The 7,651-nt window shown below is 42.6% G+C and overlaps 1 pseudogene; it reads right to left on the reverse strand.

Moving 5' to 3' along the window:
• Window positions 1-317: 317 nt before the first annotated feature.
• Window positions 318-1,835, reverse strand: LOC109760397 (high-affinity nitrate transporter 2.1-like; annotated as a pseudogene).
• Window positions 1,836-7,651: the final 5,816 nt, after the last annotated feature.

Below are 7,651 nucleotides of genomic sequence, written 5' to 3' on the forward strand. Positions count from 1 at the left end.
CTTGAGAGACCAAATGTCTGCCTGTAGATGCTCTTATGCCCTATTAGCTAAAACCATAAAAATGAAGGAGACACACAAGAAATGCGCAGGCATGATACATTTTCTCATATATCACTTCTCGTAACATATTACAAGCTTCTACTATAGACTAAAGCCCTCCTCAAAGGGGTTGGGTAAGTGCCCACAAAGTCACTTGGCGTGCGTAAAATCACACCGTCCTAATAGGGCACCACACACCTAGACGGCTAGACCCCGGGGACGTACACGTATATATATGTATATACGTATGCATATACACGTGCACAGTAGGGACAGGCTTATACATGCTGGGGCGTGCCATGGGGTGGGGTGGTAGGCAACGCGAGGATGGCGTTGCGTCGGCCACGCTCAGAGACGTTGTTCTCAGCGATTTTGACACCCGCGCTGTGGAGGCCCTTGCTCTTCTCCTCCTCCGTCCACTCGGCGTCGTAATACTCCTCCTCAGTGGCTCCGGCCGTGGGAGGGAGGAGCATGGAGCCCCACTGTGGGAAATGCACGAGTGTGACAGGGAGCGTGCATGCCATGACCATGATGCCCATGTACTGAAGCCCTTTGCCAGTGGAGTCCTGGGACGACGTGAAGAAAAGGAACTGTGTGAGCCCGCCGCCCACATTACCCCAGCACCGCTCATCCCAGAGATGAGGCACGACGGGAGACAAAGGGGATGACACCGTAAACGGCACCACGTGCAGCCTCGACGCAGATGGAGTAGAGGACCATGCATGTGATTGAGGTGGGAAGGGTAGTTGCGCGACCGAGACAGAGGCAGAAGGCTCCGCCAGCGGTTTGGAGGATCCATATGTTCTAGAGGCGGGCACGCATGCCGAAGTAGCGGGCACCAAGATTGGAGAGGTATCCGCCCATGGGGCGTGCAAAGATGTTAGCCAATCCGAAGCATGCCGCTATGATGCCAGCAAACCGGAGATCAAGGTGGAAGCTATCGTAGTAGAACTCGGCGATCACATTGTTGGTGGTGAGCTCAACACCCATGCAGTAGCCATAGATGAATATGAAGATCCACGTGCGGTAGTTGGTGACGGCGCCACTCAAAACATTTGAGAACTTGTCCTTGTTCATGTCTCCATTTTTCTGCAGGCTCCTCAAGTTGCCATCAGGAAGGTTTTGTCCATGGTGAGCACAAGTAGGCCCATCACCACCAACATCATTCCTGGCACAAAGTAGGCGATGCGCCATGCCGTGAAAGATGTTGCATCACTTGCTAAGATGCCATCCAAGACGAGAGGCATGATGAGTTGTGTGGCACCACCACCCATGTCACCCCATCCTGCCGTCAAGCCGCCAACTGTCCCGATGATCTTGCTATTGAACATGGTACTGATCCAGTACTGACATGATACAAAAGTGGCAAGTGAGACACCAATGAGGAAGCGGATGGTGATGTGTCCGCTAGGACCATCGATGACGGACATGCAGAACACCGCTGGTGCGGAGAGCATGACCAAGAAGGCGCAGCCGTAACGCGGGCCAAGGAGGTCGCAGATGGCACCCATGGCCAGCCTTGAGAAGATGGCGCCGGATATAGAGGCGACCCCGGCGTTGCCGATGTCGGGCTTGGTGAGGTTGAGGTTGTCACGAATGATGGGGACGAGGGGCGCAGCAGCGAAGGTGGAGACAGCGCAGGTGAAGAATGACATCCATCCAAGATGGAAGGCACGCATATGTGGGTTTCCGAAGGAGAAGATCTTGATAGACTTGGCCTTGTGCTCCGAGTCCACTGGCAGCAAGAAGTTGATGGGCGCTGGGGTGGTGGGAGTTGATGGGCACTTTCCCGACATGGTAGTTTTTACTCAAAGATTAGTCAAAAAGTGGTAGTTTTTGGCATAAATTTGTAAAGTGATAGTTTGTAGGTACGGTTCCGCGAAATGTGGTAGTTTCTTGTTAAATACTCGCAAGAAGTTGATGGGTGGTGGGGTGGTGGGAGTGGAGGCGACCTACATTTCCATATCCTCTTGTGCTGAGGGAGGAAAGCTTCTTCTTCCTTGCTCCTTGGAGCTCTCAGAGATGCAATGTGCTCCGCGAGACAAGTGCTTAGCTAGCTAACTCTCTAGTTTGCAATGGTTGTGTTTGTGCTCGAAACAATGAGAAGGATACATGTATTTATAGCATGCTTCAACCACTTCAGTTTGGCATATTCTTTGGCATATCCTTTCGTCTAGATCGTTCCAGTATTCATTTTCCTTGAGTTGCTCAAATTAATGCACACCATTACTCCATTAGTTATATGTTTGACGTTGTCCTCTGTTTCTTAATTTGTGAGGTTCTCCAACTAACGAAGAGATTCACAAGGATCGTACATCTGTCTTTGTTGAACTTATCAGGGATGCCAAGCTACTTATATGAGATAATATATATGCAGTGCCAGTACATTAACTGTTGCAAGTTCGCACAGGACCGTGCAAAAGAGTTGACACTAGCGGTAGGGTTTATTCGATCTGACTGCAAAACATGCAGGTTGAGATATTCCTGAAGCGAACTTGATTGTACACTAAGTACAAACTAAAAGTTGACTTTAGGTAGCTGCAGAGCTAGCTGTAGTCTGCAGGTTACAGCATCCAAGATTAATTACTTCTGACTCCACATTTAACGCGTCATTAGGTTGCTAAATTGATACTCCCTCCGTGTCAAAAGTAGAATGCATGTTACTAGCTGCTTATTTTATGGATAATTTCAAATTAAAACATTATGAAGAAAGCAGTGAAAAACCGCATGAAAAATTTATTTTGCTCCAGCAGTGAACAGTTTCCTTTTTGGCAAACTTTTTTTTCCTTGTGTTAATGAAAACCGTCCAAAGCGTTGACTGTGGAGAAATTTTTGACTCGATGTTGCAGTTGCACATGCAGGAGCTGGTGGCAGTAATATTCTGGGCGTGTACTATATTATCTCACCTAATCAAGATCAGGGCTAATTTAAGGTTTATGACAGCCCTAAAAAAAATAAGATCCAGACTAATTGACCAAGGTTAATTAACCAATGCTTTATGTACCTGCTTAACGGTTGGTGAAACCAAAGGCTAGCGCTGTGCAAATCTCATTTCGTTAATTGTTTCATTCATGTGTGTACCTTCTGCGTTTCTGCATCAACAGAGCCTAACTGAGAATTACTTGCAAGTAATGGCGACTTAGTTGTCAGCTTGGCTACTTAAGATATCACAAGGAGCTCGATCTGTGTCCCCATACGTTGAACTTATCAACTGGGTTGCCAAGCTACTTATATCTATGAAAATCTTATATATCATCATTAGACTAAGTGCATAAAATGTACACCCTCCGTTTCATAAATATAAGTCATTTTCGAGATTCCAATATGAACTACATATGAAGCAAAATATATTAACCTACCCTCTGAAATACGTCTATATACATTTGTATGTAGTTTGTATTGAAATCTCAAAAAAAGGCTTATACTTAGAAGTGAAGAAGTATGTGAGAAGGTGTACACAAAGCTAGCTACATAGTTGCCATCCAAACGTATAACTCCAATGTACACGATAACACGAGCAGGTACAACCAAGACTGTTCCAATGTACACGATAACTCCAATGTACACGATAACACGACCAGGTACAACCAAGACTGCTCAAACACTTGCCCAGGCGTTGCACATGCAACAGTACGGATCAGTGTTGCTTCCTCGTCATCGATCCATCAACGTAAACTATATAAATTGATCTCCGACGCGCTAATTAAATAGTTGTCATGTCGACCGATCGAGATCTATGTAGAGATCGACAAGATCGTTGTGTATTTCGTTTCAGGATTATCAGGACAAGCTCGCCGATCTAGTCAGCACGACGTGTTGCATGTGTTGCACGTCGCCAAGCTAGCAGAGTATAAGTCAAATTTGGTAGCTTCCCGAGAGTTGTGTGGAAGTCCAATTTGTTAGTTTCAATGTATATGTATACCAAATTAAAGTAGTACTAGTAATTAGCTAGAAGCACTACTAATAACTGGCACTGCCTGTTGCTTAAGGTTTATTAAATGCATGGTTAATCGGCAAAAGTGCAGTCGCTAACTTTAGGCTGGCCATAGTGGGGTAACATAACTAGTATCATGTACTTGGGACTCACAAACATGCTTACGTGACAGAAAATTAAAGAAGAGAGAGAGGGTCATAGTAACATAGGTAGATACCGTAACATAATAAATGTTATGCTACTATGTGTCATACATGGCAATAAATGAGACCACCTATGATACTACTTTATGATACTATGCACTATGGATGTAGTATCATACACTAGTATCATATGCATGATACTAGTATATGTTACTCCCCACTATGACCAGCCTTAACTAATTGTTAGCCAGGTGATGAAAAACAAGCGCTAAGGGCATGTACAATGGTGCTATCTTAGTAGTGCCATGTAGAATAAATGATTAAGTGAAGGAGAAAGAAATTATAAAGAAAGGTTTGTCTTCTTTTATTTAAGAAATGATCTCCTAGCATAATATGTCTCACCATGTTTTTATGAATAGCTAATTATTGTAGACAAGGCTAAGAAATGACCCATTGTAGACATGTTTTTTTTGTCATCTCTAAATTACATACAAGATTTAAGATAAGATATCTTGTCAATCATTGTACATGCTCTAAAATTGAGAAGAGAAACCCCGGCCCTACAAAGAGTTGACTCCGAAATCACCGGCACATGTAACTGTACGGTGGATGCGTCGTCGTCATCACTGTGTTCAAAAGTCAGGCTCTTGTTCATTAACTAAGCGGTTGGCAGAATCAAGCTGCATCGATCTGCCCCCCGTCAAAAAATAACCTATCTGGGCTGCTGAACCACTTATACTACGAGATAAGCTATATATTTGAGCGGGACACGTTAAGTTCACTGCCGTCGGTTCAGACCTCAGAGAGTTGACCCCGTACGTATAGAGGGTTTATTCGATCTGGCCATGGTGCAGTATTCCAAACGTACTTTGTCCTTCGCTACCTACAAAAGCCGTTCAAGATTAATAATGGACTAGTTGCAAGGGTTGTACATGCAAAGGTACGTTGGTGTCGGCAGTTTTCGGCGATACATAATAATCAGTTATTAGTTGACATCGAGCAGAACCATCTAGAGACACCAATGATATAATAATCAATGATATTAGTTATTAGTTATTAGTTGACATAATAATCAATGATATGTGTGTTGTTTTGTTTCAAGAAAAAAAACTCATTATGATGCTCATCGTCTAAATCTGAAGTTAAAGTACACAGCATACAACGTTTGCACAAATACCCCGGCCAGCTCCACGCGTCGGAATGAGCGCTGTAGCGCGGGCAGAGTGCCATCAGTGGTTTTTTGCTTTTTCGCTACGTGATTGAAGTGGATATATGTGGTTTTCTGAAGATTTCTTTTCTAGAATGATGGTTTTCGGTTATGAACGTCTCAATTTTGATGGGTTTATGCTATTAATTTGGACGAAGTACAATGCAGGTTTTGCAGACAAAACTTGCGAAAATATTATGAATAAGGTGCTCTGTAGTTGCCTACAGTGCCTTTTAATTTCCCTAGCGGTGGGAACGTATGGGTAGTTGTGAAGGAAAGAAACGGACAGGAGAACGACTCGCATCAGCATCAACGTCCATGTAAAAGAAACCAAATACTAAGTGCTATAATACCTTTTTATGCTATAATACCTTTTGACCCAATGCTAGCAAAAAAAAGGAAACAAAGTTCTACACACAAAATATAGCAGTATATATAGTTTGACCATTTGGCACGAAGAGGAACATATATAGTAGCCATCTGGCCACGACAAAGTTTGAAGAATAGTGCTCACACCGTCACACGTACGCACGACAAATGTAAACCAGAATCAGCATGTGCGAATATACAAAAGGATATTCCTAACCTCCAACTAGCTGGGACTTGCTCTGATGACTCTTCAACGCGTGAAGTATAAAAAGATATAACATATTCTTGCAACACTTGGATTAATATGTAAGCCACAAATTTACAAAAGAGATCCTGAATTAAAAAATATTCAGGAATTTGAAAAACATTTCTGAACTTAAGTATTCCTGATTTTTAAAAAGGTTCACTGTTTTTTTAATATTCATGAATTTTAAAATGGAAAAAATATAAAATACATGGTAAAAAGAAATAAATAAAAAACAGGATAAATGGATTAAAATCAGCAAAAGGCAAAAATATTATTTTTTTTGAAAGAAATTTGGTTCCAAAACTGGTCAAAAAAACAGTGCTCGGGCAGCAAATTAGATTTGCCCATATTCGATATGTGCTAAAGATACGAGAACAACATTATATGTGTGTTACTTCAGTACAAAAAGAAGTGGATATATATTTGATAGCATGTTGAACACTTTATTATCTGGTTGAAACTTTGGGTCCTCCTTGCAGAAAAAGAGTTGGGTGATGTTTTGCTATGTGGCGGAACAGTCCTTGAACCTTATAATAAACCAACAGGCTTACCGGTTTGTCCGGTCCGACGATCCACCAAGCATACCAATTCCGGGTTTTATAGCCGATAGTTCAGTCCATGCCGGCGGATTGTAAAACGACGATGTAAAAGTGTCACTAACTAGCAAAAAAAAGGGTGTCCTTAGCAGTAACTTGCCGTGGATTTTACTTACGTACAGTAAGCCAATCGCCAAAAGAGTTTAGGGAACACAAATTGAGTAAGTGGTAACTAAAATATCCTGGCGGTGAAAGTGAGAGCTATTGATCAAGTGGACGTTTATAATTGTAGGTGCACCGTACAAGATCATCAGTTGGCTCTTGAAAAGCACCAGCACATGGATGCAACTGAACGGTGGCTGACTGCGTCTTCATCGTTCATAGACAAATTATTAGTTGGCGGCGTTAAGTTGCGTCTCTCTGTCCTCCGCCGTCGAGCCTATCTCTACGCTGCTCAACCACTTATATGGGATAAGTTATATACTCTCTTCGTTTTTAAATATAAGTCTTTTAAGAAATTTAACTATAGACTACATACGAAGCAAAATAAGTGAACATATACTCTAAAAAAGCGTCTATATACATCAGAATATAGTCTCTATAGTGGAATCTCTAAAAAGACTTATTTTTATGAACTGATGGAGTATTTGAATGGGACTGCACCTGCACAGTTGTTGCAGGTACAGAGCCGTTCAAAGAATTGACACTGCGTATTGGAGGCTTATTCTCTTATTCGATCTAACTACAAAAATCGTACAAATTAACAACTTGCTAGTTGCGGCGGTTGCACATGCAAGAGCACGGTCGGTGGTGCCAGCAGGTTTAATTCTCCGTTTTCCAGTTTGTTCAGTTGGCTCAAGAACTAGTTTAGTTGTATGCTCGATCATTGAGCAAAATTGAAGAAAGTAGGAGTACTCCAACAAAAGTAGCCAAGTAGTACTGCAACACGAAGGTAGCCAGGCTGCAACTTGCACTAGTGTTTCTGTTCGACCTTGCCATACACAAAGGAGAGTATGTGGCAAAAGGACCATCATCAAGTCTGGCCATATGGGCGCACCGCGAGGGCCAGCTTTCCTCAAGCAAGTGTCCTGGATGAAGGTGCTAGAGACAAAAGTTAATGTAATGCTGATTTTGCATGAAAAACCCTGTAAAAAAAATTAAATTACAAGGAATTGG

The sequence above is a fragment of the Aegilops tauschii genome, chromosome 6 (assembly GCF_002575655.3).
Source record: "Aegilops tauschii subsp. strangulata cultivar AL8/78 chromosome 6, Aet v6.0, whole genome shotgun sequence".
NCBI lineage: Eukaryota > Viridiplantae > Streptophyta > Magnoliopsida > Poales > Poaceae > Aegilops > Aegilops tauschii.